The sequence below is a fragment of the Pan troglodytes genome, chromosome 3 (genome assembly GCF_028858775.2).
Source record: "Pan troglodytes isolate AG18354 chromosome 3, NHGRI_mPanTro3-v2.0_pri, whole genome shotgun sequence".
Taxonomy (NCBI): Eukaryota; Metazoa; Chordata; class Mammalia; order Primates; family Hominidae; genus Pan; species Pan troglodytes.
This window is the reverse complement of record NC_072401.2, coordinates 3,671,645-3,686,355: the sequence shown is the minus strand read 5'-3', so window position 1 is coordinate 3,686,355 and position 14,711 is coordinate 3,671,645.

Here is a 14,711-nt window from a genome sequence, read left to right as displayed (position 1 = left end):
GCGGGCAGCAGCGAGGGCGGCACCGGAGGCACCGCTGGCACGAGAGGAGGAGCTGCCCGGCCCCGGCCTGCGCCTCTGGCCCTGTCCCAGCCGCCGCCTTCACCCTTTAGGCCGGGGTTCCTTCCTCACCCTCTTCGTGTCTTCCTTCCCCGGCGCTGGGTCTCCCTGCCCCTTCCTTCCTGCCTTCCCCTCATTCTCTCCCGCCGCGTTTTTCCCTCGAGACGCATCCGTCGCTGCTGTTCACGCTCCAGCCCTGCCGCCCGCCCAGGGACTCGGCCCCTCTCGGGTTTGCTTCTCTCCTGTCACCTGCCTTGATGGGCTCAAAACGCTTCTCCTCCGTCCCCGCCACCGCCCCATGCTTTCTTGGCAGCTCTCCATCATCTAGTCTTGTGTGATTAGTTTGGATCCCAGGAGGAAACCAATGGCATTCTCAGTGGGACAATTAATTGAGTCCAGCAGGGTTCCTGCTGGCAGAGGCGCGGTCCGGGAGCCGGGAAGCCACAGGGCGGTGCTGAATTGGGACAGGTAACAGCAGGGAGGGAACTGTTTTCACCTGCAGGGCTGAAGGAGCGCGGCCAGAGCGGTTACAGGAAGCCAGACAGAGAGAGAGAGATACTTAACAGGAGCTGCGACCTATGGCCAAGGGACACAGCCAGCCCTTGATGACCCAGCAGAGAGAGCCAGGGAAGAGGCCAGGCGCGGTGACTCGCGCCAGTAATCCCAGCACTTTGAGAGGCTGAGGCGGACAGATCGCCTGAGCTCAGGAGTTCGAGACCACCCTGGGCAAGATGGCAAAACCCCATCTCTACTAAAATACAAAAAATTAGCCAAGCGTGGTGGCACGCGCCTATAGTCGAAGCTAGTTGGGAGGCAGAGTCAGGAGAATCACTTGAGCCCCGGAGGCGGAGGTTGCTGTGAGCCGAGATCGTGCCACTGCACTCCAGCCTAGGTGACAGAGTGAAACTCCATCTCAAAAAAAAAAAAAAGAAAGAAAGAGCCAGGAAAGAAACTGCCCCCACCCTGGCCCCCCAAAAACTGTGGACCTTCTTGGCTCCTGCCTGTGCGCAGATGGTGGAACCTTCCAGAGCAGCGCCAAGCCAGAAGGAAGCAGGCCACAGAGCTCAGCCTCCTCAGGCTCCAGGGCAGGGATAAGTGGCCCTGAGTGAGAGATGGGGAAACACCACCTGCAGGTCTCTTCTTTCCCTTTGGCTTTTTCCTCTGCACTTGCCCGGCCTCCAGGTGCCTCATGGACAGGGGTAGGGGAAGAGGACGAGCAGCTCATACGAGGGGTCACCGAGCCTGTGAGAGAACTCATGCCCAGCAGGGGGGTGGCCCAAGAAGCTGTTTCTGTGGGAGGAAGCACCCTAGTCCATCCCCGTGAAAGCCAGGGCCCCCAGAAGTGGGGAGAAATTGCCTGAGACGGAGAGAAGGTGTCAAGTGTCATGCTGGAAGGTTTTGAAAAGATAGGTCTTGCCAATTAAGCAAAACTCATTCAGTCCATCTGGAGGGGCTAGACACAGAACCATGCCCAAGTCTCTGGGTGGTCAGTCCCTGGCCCCTGTGGTTCTCCTCCTGTAGGCTTCACTCTTGGGCCCAGACTGGCAGGGCGGCCTCTGTTGGCACAGAGAGGGCCATGGAGAAGCGTGCACCTGCTCTTCCGTGCCTGCCAGGCAGCGGCTCAGCGGCCCTACCCACAGCTCATAGGCTGCAGTTGCTTAAGGAGGCACTCCTGAGTTGAACAAGTGGGATGGATGATAATTCTTCCACGGGACTTGGGGTGTGGGGGCATCCCCCCACATTCCAACACAGGCTACGACATGGATGACCCTTGAGGACACTATGCTAACTGAAATAAGCTCGTCACAAAGGACAGATACTGTCTGATTCCACTTATAGGAGGTTCTTAGAGTAGGTACATTTATAGAGATGGATAGTAGAAGGGTGGGTGGCAGGGGCGGGGGAGAAGAGGACAGAAGTTATTGACAGTTTCAGTTTGGGAAGATGGAAGCATTCTGGAGATGGGTGGAGATGTCTGCTCAATAGTGTGAAGGTGCTTGATACCCCTGAGCTTTGCACTCAACAATGGTTAAGATACAGCCATTATGGAAAAGAGTATGGAGGTTCCACGACCAATCAAAACTAGAACTACCGTGTGATCCAGCAATCTCATTGCTGAGTATGTATCCAAAGGAAATGAAATCAGTGTGTCAAAGAGACGTCTGCACTCCCAGGCTCAGCACGGCACCACTCACAATAGCCGGGATGTGGAACCCACCTAAGCGCTCGTCGATGGATTAGTGGATAAAGAAACATCGTGAATTACTGAATACTCTGGAGCCTTAAAAAGAAGGAAATGTGCCATCTGCAACAACATAGATAAACCTGGGGGACATTATAAAAGTGAAATAAGCCAGGCACAGAAAGACAAATATTGCCCGGTCTAACTTACATGTGGAATCTGAAAATGTCCAAGTCACAGAAACAGAGAGTAGGATGCAGGTTACCGGAGGCTGTGGGTGGGTAGGAATTGGGGAGACGTTGGTCAAAGGGCACAAAGTTTCAGCTATGCAGGATGAATTAAGTTCAGAAGATCTATTGTACAGCATGATGACTAGTCAATAATAATGTACCCTTGAAAATCTCTAAGAGTAGATTTTAAATGTACTCATCACAAAAAATGGGATGTGAATGATGGGACACATTAATTAGCTTAATTTAATCACTCCGTAGTGTAAACATATATCAAAGCATCAGATTGTACAATTTTTCATTTGTTAATTAAAAATATATAAATATACTATGGGATTTGCACTAATTAAAAAAGTAAAAAATAAAAATTTTAGGCCAGGCACGGTGGCTCATGCCTGTAATCCCAGCTCTTTGGAAGGCTGAGGTAGGTGGCTCACTTAAGCTCAGGAGTTGGAGACCAGCCTGGGCAACACAGTGAAACCCCGTCTCTACCAAAAACACAAAAAATTAGCTGGGCGTGGTGGTGCGTGCCTGTGGTCCCAGCTACTCAGGAGACTGAGGCAGGAGGATCACTTGAGCCTGAGAAGTGAGGTTGCAATGAGCCAAGATCGCGCCACTGCACTCCAGCCTGGGCAACAGAATGAGATCCTGTCTCCAAAAAAAAAATTGTAATGGTTAAGTTGGTAAGTTGTACGTCATGTGTGTTTTACCCCAATAAGAAAACATGTAAAACAATGTTCTCTGAGGGGCCCACACCTTACTTGGGGACCTGGTTGTGGGTGTCCTCAGCAGGTGGAGGCTGATAGGGGGAGGTGGGACCTCGGACTGGGTCCCTCCCACAGCGGGGCAACAGGATCCTGATGGCAGAGGCAGGTAGATGCACTTCCTGGGCACGGAATGGCAGGCAGAGTGGGCAGCCAGGCCAGAGTCGGCCCACTCTAGGGGCTACACCAATGGGGCTCGCAGGGGCGGGGGGATGGCGGCTCACTCAGGGTTGACGGCGTCCATAATTAGAGACAAGGAGAGCCGGGAGCTGGGGCCCCTGGGGCCCCCGGCAAGCCACATGCCTCATACAGTCTCCATGTGGGAATCGGTGCAAAGGCCCAAAGCCCCTTCACGGGGACCGGATCCCTTTGCAGAAGGCCCTGGAATGCCCTGTCAGCCTCTAAGCAGGTGTTTCCCTAGCCTTCCCCTGGGCCTGTGGCAACATGCCAGGGTCCATACGTCCCGGAAAGGAGGAACACCCAGACTTTGGGGGCTTGCTTGTGTCAGGGTCTGAGCTGACCCAGGCAACAGAGTAACCCAAACCCCATCTGTCCTCCGGAGAGAGTTGGGGTTCGTCAGAGCTTGACCAGGTCCACCTCAAGGGACACCCATGGGCCTGCATGTCCCCCGTGAGTATTTCCCTGGCCCCAAAGCATGGGGCAAGCTGCGCCTCAGGAGCTGCACCAGGAAGCCAGGCCCGGAGGGGAGTGCTGGTGGCCAGGCGTCCAGCAGGCCTCTGCGCGGCCCACACCCTTCCTGCCCAGTGGGGGTGCTGCCCACACCCACGGGGCCCCCTTGTCAGCTGCCCCCCTCCTGTCAGGGCCCAGATCTGTGTCACAACCTTTGTGGAGCCAGTGTCCCCACTCCAGCCCCAGCCCTCCCACGCGCCCACCAGACCCCACACACCCGCCGGGCCCATCACTCTTGGGGGTCTGTGCACACTCCCCATGCGGCAGTAGTTTATCTGCCATCGAATCCTTGTGTGCGCTCAGAGCAACGAGCACGCGGGCTCAGGGAGCTCAGGGCCAGCAGGTGCGGGCCCACGGTGTCTCTCGACGGCTCGGCCATGGGAGGGGGAGGACCCAGAGGGACTCTGGCGCTGACGCTGGGAAGCAGGGCAGGGATGGAGCGAAGGGGCTGGGGTGCCTCCGAACACAGCTAAGGGGACAGGTTTGTGTGGGGCCCGGTGAGTTTGGGGGAGATGTGGGAACTGAGGGCCCCCGCCCGGGCCCCGTGGGACAAATGAGCCTGCCAGCCCCTTGCCTGCACTCTGCCACATCTGAAATGCTCTGTCCCGGGACTACCTTCCAGGTGGGGCAGTCTCCTGTGCCCGTGTTGTGGAATTCACCATCAGTGAGCAGATGAAATAAATGAAGCATAATGTTTTTAACCAGAACACACAAAATTAATTAAATAGAGCATATTGTTACTAAGTAGAGCTCATGGCAATTAGGGACGTTGTCACCAAATAAAATATGCATTAATTAAGTAGACCATATTGTTCCTACACAGAACTTCCTCAGGCCGCCAGGGCCAGGGGCTGGGGAGGTCCCAAAGGCCAGCGGGCAGGGGCAGGTTCAGGAATCAGGAAGGGCTTGGCCACGTGTGTGGCGTGAACCCCTCCTGTGGGACCCGGCTTTGAAATGTCTCTTCTTGTCAAAGAACCGAAGCTTGGCAGCAACAGAGCTGCTCCAGCTGGAGGAATACCAATTTGGAGAAGATGTCCTTTTTTGTTTTTTTTTTCAGACCATGTGATGTGCCTTGAGAAAATGCATGTTTAGGAGGGTGTTTTCCTTTACAGAAAATAAACATGAAAGAAATCAGAAAGCATCGCCTCAAAACAAGAAAATGACATCGGAAATGTTTTAAATGTTGCTCTTCGAGTCCGCCTTGAACAATCACGCAAACGCCGCCCTCCCGGGGCTCTGCACAGCGTCGGGGCCTGGGCGCTGCTCTCTCTTCCGCTGTTCAGTGAGCAGGTAGCGCTCAGAGCTCACCTTTTCCCGGAGGATTATAAAAGAACTAGGTGCCCCTTTTTCTCTGTCTTCCTTAGTAACTCCCTAATATATGCCCAAAGCTGATGCTGGCCCCAACCCACTCACCCATCAAGTCCCAGATCACCATCATAGCCAGGTCCCCGAGGCCTCCCCAGCCCGAGAGAGCTCCCGGCCTGTGCGGAATCCCACTCAATCCTGCCGGAGCAGCGTCGGCTCCCGCGGGCACTGCTGACCGGGCTCCCATTCAGTGCCTAGCAGCGCACTAAGGGCCTGACGGGGGCTCTCTGACCCTCTCACAACCCTGCACATGCCCGTTTACAGATGCAGAAACTGAGACCTGGGGAGACAAAGTGCTCGGAACACGTTCCCGCTGAGCCTTTCCCCGGTGTGCAGCGCTCGCCCCGCCTGGCTGCCACAGGCTGCCTTTCCTACCCCGCCGCCCCGAGCTGCGCTGGCCCCGGGAATGCGCTGTCTACACCACGGGAGCCACAGAAACCACAGAGGGCAGCTGGGCAAAGCTGCAGAGCGGAGCAGTTGAGGAAAAGGAGAGGCGGCACGGTTGGCCAGAGTGGGCACCTGTTACCAGCATCCGTGCATGCCCTCCTCTCTGCCCTCCACCCTGAGCTCTGCGTCCAGTAGGGAGACTACAGCACACCAGCATCCTTCTCAGGCCACAGAAGCCACAGCAGGTTGTGAGCGGGTGGTCACCAGGGGCGGCTCAGGGCTCTAGGAAGCTCCCACCAGCAACAGGGATTGCAGGAAGTGGCACTGGGCAGCCGCCGTCCTGGCTGTGGCCGGGAACACCCGTGGCCATGGGGAGGGAGGGTGGCCGGCCAGCAGCTGGGCTGGAGTGAACGCGCGTGATGAGCAGCCCCAGCAAGGGCAGCCGGTTGGCCTGGAGCCCTCACCCACCGTCCAGGCAGCCGACCCCTCTGACGAGGACCCGGAGGGCTTTTCCACCTGTGTTCCCTGACCTCATGGTGAGCAGTAAGGGTGCAGCGTGGGGAACTTCCCCACATCACTGTAGTTAGCCAGCCTCGTAAAGTGGGTATAATTAATATCCCAATTTTCAGATGGCAAAACTGAGGCTCAGGGGGTAAAGTGTGTCCCCCTGGACTCCCGCCGGACAGGGGCAGAGCTGGGGTTTAACCAGCTCTGTAGGACCTGCACCGATGTCGTGCCATTTGCCTATCTGGCTTCTCCGTGACAGCAGTCTTGGTGTCAGCACGAGGAAGGTTACAAGGCACCCACCTGAAGTGGCAGTGAAGGGTGAGACCTGACCCCCCTCACTCACTGCAGTCCCCTGAAGGGGCAGGCGAGGGACAGGGCAGGGGAGGGAGGGGGCAGGGGAGGGAGAGGGCAGGATTTGGCAAGAGATTCTTGGGGGTGACATGCTGCAGGTCTGCACCACAGCATGGAGGGAGGCACCACTGAGGGGACACTGGGGGCCGGGGGCATCAGGGTGGCTGGACTGCAAGGGACAGGCCTGGCTCTGGGTCTGTGGGGACAGGGGTGCCTGGGCTCCCATGGGCCATGCAAGCGGGCTGGCGGCAAAGCGTGAAGTCATCCTGTTCACTTGCCCTGCAAGGGTCCGAGGCCCTGGCAAGAACAAGAGTAGACCCACTCCTCGGGTCCCAGGAATGGGCACAGGTCCCTGCCAATGGGTCACTCAGGGACCACAGACGCACCAGAGTGGTGAGCCCTGCACCCACCAGGACCGGCCTGCAGGAAGCCTGCTCACCAACCTCAGGCACGAGGGTCCCCCTGACCCTCATTCCTCCTCACTCCCTCGCCCTGCATCCACCTGCGGGAGGGAGGAGAGCAAACCCCACACCGCAGCCCCCAGCACAGGCTTCCACCCCAGGAGGCCGGGGGAGCAGGGCCCACAGGGACTGGCTTTAAACCAAGAATGGAGCTTGGATTAATATCTCAGGGTTGGGGTAATGGATTTGGACTGACTCTGAATTGAGACTGTATTTGCCAGTTGAGTGACAGAAGCTCCTTTTTATGTAGGAGCACACAGAGAATCCCCAGGCAGCCAGGAGCTTTCAGGGCCGGAGGAGGTTTGCCCACCGCATACGCAGTAATGGGGAACAGAAACCGGGCAGGCTGCATTTGGTGATCTCAGGAGAAAGGCTTCCTCAGTGTGTCGAAAGAAACCACACGCGGCCTGGGGCAGAAGACCTGCCCTTAGGGTGGCCGAGTGGCCTCTCCTGGCTCTAAGCATCAAAGGTCCTGCACCCCTGGAACCCCCTCGGTCCTAGGCAAAACAGACAGTTGGTGACCCTCCCTGTGGTGGCCTCACGAATAACCAGAAGGACATGCCAGGCTGGACGGAGGCACTGCCTTGCTCACCTCAGGCATCTGGGCCCCTCTCCACGTTCCCTGGGCTCCGTTCTTTTGGTGGCAGCCCCAGCGGTCCCTGGAGCGCAGCCCGGCACACTGGCAGGAAGTGGTGAAGCCGTGGCTCCCTCCATCTGGGCTGGTGTTTGCAGGACATTTTCCTCACGGCGAAGCTGAGGGGTGACAAAGGAGTCTACGGAGCCCTGCCCCAGGCACGGGCGCTCCCCAGGGCATGAGAACCCAGAGTCCCGCCCATGCACAACTCCTGTGCCAGGACACAGCCTGGTGGCTCTGACCAGCCAGTCAACAGAAGTCTGCTCTGGAAGGAGACTGGGGTGGGGGACAGAGGGGATGACGAGGAGCCAGGAGGCACCACCTCGAGCTCACCCCCAACAGTGACCGTGGGGCTGGGGCTTGTTCCGGGGCGGGACAGCCTGCCGGAGCCACCCCGCGAGGTTAAGCGCACCGCACGGGTCCTGGAGGCCACCAAGTGGCCTGCGTCCTTGGGCCCTGGGAGCTTCCAGGGCTGAGGAGGCCACGGACACAGGACTTACAGGACAAAGGGAGGTGTAGCAGAGCGCTGGGCACCAGTCCCCCTTCCTTCCAGGCCCCCGTGCTCCCAGAGGCCCAGCCACGCCACCCTGGCACACCCTTTGTCCCTCACATTGCTCTGGTCACTTCAGTCATGACCCCCAAAACAGGCCTCTGCTGGAGCCGTAGCACCTGCTATGAATAGAGAGCAGGAGCTGAAGGAATGGTTTCCGCACGCTGCCTGAGCGGCCGCCCTGGCCTCCCCTTACTGCAGCCAGCCCGCAGGTCGGGATTCCCTGCCTCTGCTGTCCCACCATCCAGACAAGACCCACCAGCTGGGCCACCTGTCAAGTCCTCAGTGGGGGCCACTTTTCTGCAAGTGCCCCAAGAATGCTATGGGGCTCTCCGTATCAGTGCTGTCCAGAGAAACAAAATCCAGTAGGATGTGCGGATAGACAGAGATGCAGAAAGAGAGGAAGGGGAGAGACTGATTTTAAGAAATTGATGCATGGGCTGGTGGGGGCCGGCAGGTCTGCATTCTACAGGAAGGCGCTGGCTGGCTGGAGACCTGGGGAGGAGCTGACGCCGCCCCTCAAGTCCAGAGCACCGTGCTGGCAGCCTTCCCTCCTCCTTGGGAGCCTTTTTCCTCTCAAGCCCTTCAACTGCCCAGATGAGGCCCACCCACACCGTGGAAGGTCATTGGCCTCACGCACAGTTCCCTGACTTAAATGTTAACCTTATTTAAAAAATACCTTCACGGTGACATCTAGACTGGCATTCGACCAAACACTGAGCACCGTGGCCTGGCTGCTACCTCTGCCTCCCACTGGATAGTCCTTTTTTTTGAGATAGGGTCTTGCCCTGTTGCCCAGGCTAGAGTGTAGCAGTGGGATCACAGCTCACTGCAGCCTCAACTTCCCAGACTCAAGCCATCCTCCTACCTCAGCCTCCTGAGTGTTGAGATTACAGGCATGCACCACCGTGCCGGCCCTCACTGAATGCTTTTTTTTTTTTTTTAGATGGAGTTTCGCTCTGTTGCCCAGGCTGCAGTGTAGTGGCGTAATCTCGGCTCACCGCAACCTCTGCCTCCCAGGTTCAAGTGATTCTTCTGCCTCAGACTCCCAAATAGCTGGGACTACAGGCACCTGCCACCATGCTTGGCTAATTTTTGTGATTTTCAGTAGAGAGGGGTTTCACCATGTTGGCCAGGCTGATCTTCAACTCCTAGCCTCAGCCTCCCAAAGTGCTGGGATTACAGGCATGAGCCACCGCGCCCGGCCGGATGTTTCTTAATGTCTCCCAGCGGGGCGGTGGGGTAGTTTAGGGAGCAGCTGAGCAGCCAGCACACACAGATTCACCCCCACACCCGCGCTTCAGCCCTCCCCTCCAGGGCATCCTGCTGGCGCCTCCCATTGGCCAGGGTGAGCTGGGCTTCAGCCAGCCCAGCAGATTGCTCATGCCGCCCCTGGGGCTCAAGCCAACAACCCAATTCCCAAACCCAGGTGGATGCCATCAGCCAGTGCAGTCCCGTACGGCTTCCTGCTTAGCCTGGCACTCCTGGAACCCCATTCCACCTGTGTCCCCAAACGCCTGCTCCTACAGATTGTTGACCTTGGCCCAGAGCAACCTTTCGCCTCTCTGTCCAGATTATGCTGGGATGCAGCAAATCCCGATGGGCAGGGGGTGGGAGTTGAAGTCTTTGAAAAAAAGGGAAGGCTCGTCCTCTCAGGCTGGAGTCTGGGCTGCCTCCTGCAGTGGGTTCAAAGTTTAATTTCATCTTTCTGTCGAGATGTCCCCACCCCACGCCTTAGGAGCCCACTCCTTCCCCACCTGTGCCCTGAACCTACCAAGAGGGTTCACCTGTGCCGCCCCTTCCACGAGGCCCTGCACCTGACTCTTGCCCTGTCTGTCCTATGGCTCCAGGAGATGAGGAAACCCTTCTGCGCTATCACAGAGGTCTTCTGATTTTCCACCTGTGCCTTCTGCTGGGATTCAAGCTCTCCAATTTGTCTTCATCTCAATGGATGTTCTGTCTTGACCCAATGTTCACATCTCCATTGTCGTCATAGTGTCTAAGTTCCACAGGCATCTCTCAACACCATGGCCTCACCCATGCCTGCCCTGGTAGTCATCTGAGTGATCGTGATGCCTGTGTGTGCAGTGAATTCTTAATGCCCCAGCTTCCCCCTTAAGGAAGTTATTATGTAGCCGTCAAATATGTGAGCATTCCAGCCTTCGAATCCCATTTTGAGAATCTGTTTCCTGGGGCCTTTCCTGGTATTAATTCCTCTATCAATCAAGAAACAGCACACTCAAAAGGAGTGATTAAGGTTTGTTGAATGAGGGGCTTGTTTACAAACCTGTGGAAAGGTTAAGGGAAATGCTGGGGGCAGTGAGGTAGCCCAGGTCGGGCAACAGTAGAGCACTATGGGCCGCCGAGGCTCAGGGAACGAAGGGCTATCAGACTCCAGAGAGAGCACAGCCCTCCTGCTCCCATCTCTGCTGGTGTATCCCACTGGCCAAAGCCAACCAGAAGCCAGAAGGAAAGGGAGCCTGGTGGCTGCAGTTCGCAAAGGTCGGCCTTTGGGCACAAAGCAGAATGCAGAGCAGCTCTGAAGAAGGGAGGGGGGTCCCAGCACAGGTGAAAGAGACCCAGATGGTCAATGCAGAATTTCATAGGCAACATACATGGATTTACGAAGTGAACCTACTCACACACCCGTGAGTAAGGGAATGGGCTCAGTGTGACACTAAAATGCACTGGAGACTACACAGCTGGGACAGCAAATGGCAGGCTGCTGTAGACATCACCACGGATGAATCACAGAAGAATGCTGAGTGAAAAAAGCAGAATACGCCAAAATGATTCTATTTATAGAAGGTTCAAAAACAGATGAAACGAAGTATATTTTTCCAGATACATATGCATGTTGCCAAATTGTTTTTTAAAAAAGCAGGCCAGGCGTGGTGGCTCACACCTGTAATCCCAGCACTTTGGGAGGCCGAGGCAGATGGATAATGAGGTCAGGAGATCAAGACCATCCTGGGTAACATGGTGAAACCCTGTCTCTACTAAAAATTCAAAAAATTAGCCAGGCGTGGTGGCGGGCACCTGTAGTCCCAGCTACTTGGGAGGCTGAGGCAGGAGAATGGCGTGAACCCAGGAGGCGGAGCTTGCAGTGAGCTGAGATCACGCTGCTGCACTCCAGCCTGGGTGACAGAGCAAGACTCCGTCTCAAAAAAATAATAATAAAACAAAAAACAAAAAAAGCAAAGTTGTCATTTTATTATCCTCTGACCACTATTATTTCTGATGAAAAGTCAGCCAAAATATGCATCATTGTTCTTTTCATGTAAGGTCATTGTTTCTGGCTATTTTCAAGATTTTTCTCTTTCTGTTTGGATTTCAGCATTTTGGCTATGATGTTTCTGGGAGCGATTTTCTAATAATCCTGTGTGGGGTTTGTTGGATTTCTTGGATGTTTAGTTTATGTTTTTCACCACATTTTGGAAATCTGTCACCTTTATTTCTTCAACCATTTTTTCTACCTCATTTCTCTCAACTCCTTCTGGAGTCCCAGTTCCACATGCAGTCTGCCACATGATGGTGCCCACAGGTGCCCAGGCTCTGTTCATGCTGCTGCAATCATTTTTATCCAGATGCTTCAGACTGGGCCATTTCTATTGCTGTATCTTCAAATTCACTGATTTTCTTTTCAGCCATATCCAATCCACTTCTAAGCCTATGCAGTGAAATTTTCATTTCAGTTACTGTATTTTTCATTTCTTAAATTTTCATTTGATTCTTTTTATAGCATATGTTTTTCTTCTTAAATTCTCCCGTCTGTTCATTCCTTATAAGAATGTTTTTCTTTAAGTCCTTGAACATACTTAGAACAGCTGTGTAAGATTCTGGCATGCTGGGCCACGTGCAGTGGCTCATGCCTGTAATCCCAGCACTTTGGGAGGCCGAGGTGGGTGAATTACCTGAGCTCAGGAGTTCAAGATCAGCCTGACCAACATGGTGAAACCCTGTCCCTACAAAAATACAAAAATTAGCTGGGCATGAAGGCAGGTGCCTGTAATCCCAGCTACTTGGGAGGCTGAGGCGGGAGAATTGCTTGAACCCGAGAGGCAGAGGTTGCAGGGAGCCGAGACTGCACCATTGCACTCCAGCCTGGGCAACAGAGTGAGATTCTGTCTCAAAAGAAAAAAAAAAAAAAAGATTCTGGCATGCTGATTGCAATATGTAGGTCATTTGGGTCAGTTTCCATTGTCTGCATTCTCTCTAGAGAACAGGTTACATACCTGTTTCTTCACACTTTTTACCGTATGCTGGATATCATTAATGATCTGCTGTAGAACTTCTGGATTCTATTATCTTTATCTGAAAAGTGTTGATTTTCTTCTAAGAGAAACTTATTTTCACTGGACTCAAATCCCAAACTCTGTCTCCCCCACGATGGGCAGCAGCTAAAAGCTCTGTTCAGTTCTCTCAGTTGTTCCTGTTAGACCTGGACTCTTATCTTCTGACTCCTCAAGCCTGTAAGGCTGCAGTCTTCTGCCACCCCAAGCCATGTAAAGATTAAGACGTGCCCTTGGGGAAAAAAAATTCATAGGCTCTTCCATCTCCGCCCCTGTAGATCGAATGTTACAGGGTAGACTTCCATGCAGTTTATTCCTGAGGGGCAGGGAGTACACTGGGTCCCCAGGCCAGGTAGTGTCTGCCCTGGGGAAGTGAGGCCTCCTGGTGATGTTGCCATTTGTCCTTCACTTTGGAATCCACCCCCTACCCACCTAGCTGCCAACGTTTCACCACACCTACTCCATTCCTCCAAGTTCCTGATCCTGATCCTTGCGTGCCATTCCCTGGGAGACCGAGGTCAGTGTCTCACCCCTATCCCAAGGGGTCCCAGGCCCTCATTCTCCTTCTCTCCCAGGCTCCCAGCCACAAGCCTTCTCCAGGACCCTCCTGAAGCCCTGCTGGTCAGTGCTACCTTGGGCATGAATGTCAGTGTCCTGAGATGGGTGGATCTCTCCAGCTTTCCTACACCTTTACAGGTAGATCACATGAATGACTCCAGCTGTGGCTCACACACAGCCAGGCATCCTATGTGGTTCAGTGTTCCCAGGCAGGATCCGTTCCAGCCTCAGCCCTTCCATGGCACCCCCAATATTCATGGTTCCAGAGTAAGAGCTCCAATGCTGGCCACACATGCCCAAATATAGAATAAATATAAAGCTAATAAAATGTGAAATAAAATGTCTTCTATCCACCCACCTTGACACAAATTCCTTTAAAACAACAAAACTGAAAAACAGAGCTAAAGCTATGGCTTCTCAGATAACCACACAAAAGCAAAATATCCAAACTGACAATGTTTGTTGCCTGTGTCTGGGGAACAGTGACCGTCAGCTGTGCCTGCCTGAGTAATAGCAGAAGGATACACACTGTTCACAAATGATTACATTTTATTCCCCAAAATAACTTTTCCTGCATTCATTTCAGCAAAATCTCTAATTATGTTGTTATAATCTAGATTTCCATATAATTTATGTTCTATTTTCAATTTGGAAGAACTTTTCCCTGATGAAGCAGAAGCAAACATAACTGTCAATAAAATTTTTCAAGCAAATATTTATCGTTGGAAAAGAGCCACAAATTTTATGTATCAATTCTAACATTATTATGGTACTGCCTATAATACATTATTGTTATCGCAGAAAATATTGCAAACTCCTTACTTTTTTTTTTGAGACAGGGTCTTGCTCTGTTGCCCAGGCTGGAGTGCAGTGGCATAATCTTGACTCACTGCAACCTCCACTTCCCAGGCTCAAGTGATTCTCCTGGCTCAACCTCCCGAGTAGCCAGGATTACAGGTGCCCGCCACCACACCCGGCTAGTTTTTGTATTTTTAGTAGAAACAGAGTTTCACCATGTTGGCCAGGCTGGTCTTGGAACTCCTACCCTCAAGTGATCCACCCACCTGGGCCTCCCAAAGAGCTGGGATTACAGGTGTGAGCCACCATGCCTGGCCCAAACTTCTTAAATTTCATCACAGAAATCACTGTGATGTATAGCAAGATTTTCACCATCTCTTAAAGCAACACCTAGATTCATACAGTATTTCTAAAGCCCTTCATTCAAATTTGTCAGTGCTGAGATATTATTTTTAAAGTACCAGAATATCACTCAGTTTATTCACATCTCTCTTCAATTGAGATTATTCCTTAATCTAAAATGGCAGAAAATAATCTGTATAGAATCATTAAAGATTATTTATATGTGAATCGTTTTCATCATGGTATCAGTCCGTTCTCATGCTGCTATAAAGAACTTCCCTGAGACTGGGTAGTTTATAAAGGAAAGAGTTTAATTGACTCACAGTTCCACATGGCTGGGGAGGCCTCAGGAAACTTACAATCATGGTGGAAGGGGAAGCAGGCACATCTCACATGGTGGCAGGCAAGAGAGTCAGCAAGAGCAGGGAAAACTGCCTTATAAAACCTCCAGATCTCGTGAGAACTCACTCACTATCACGAGAACAGCACGGGGGAAACCACTGCCATGATCCAATCATCTCCCTCCCTCAATATGTGGTGATT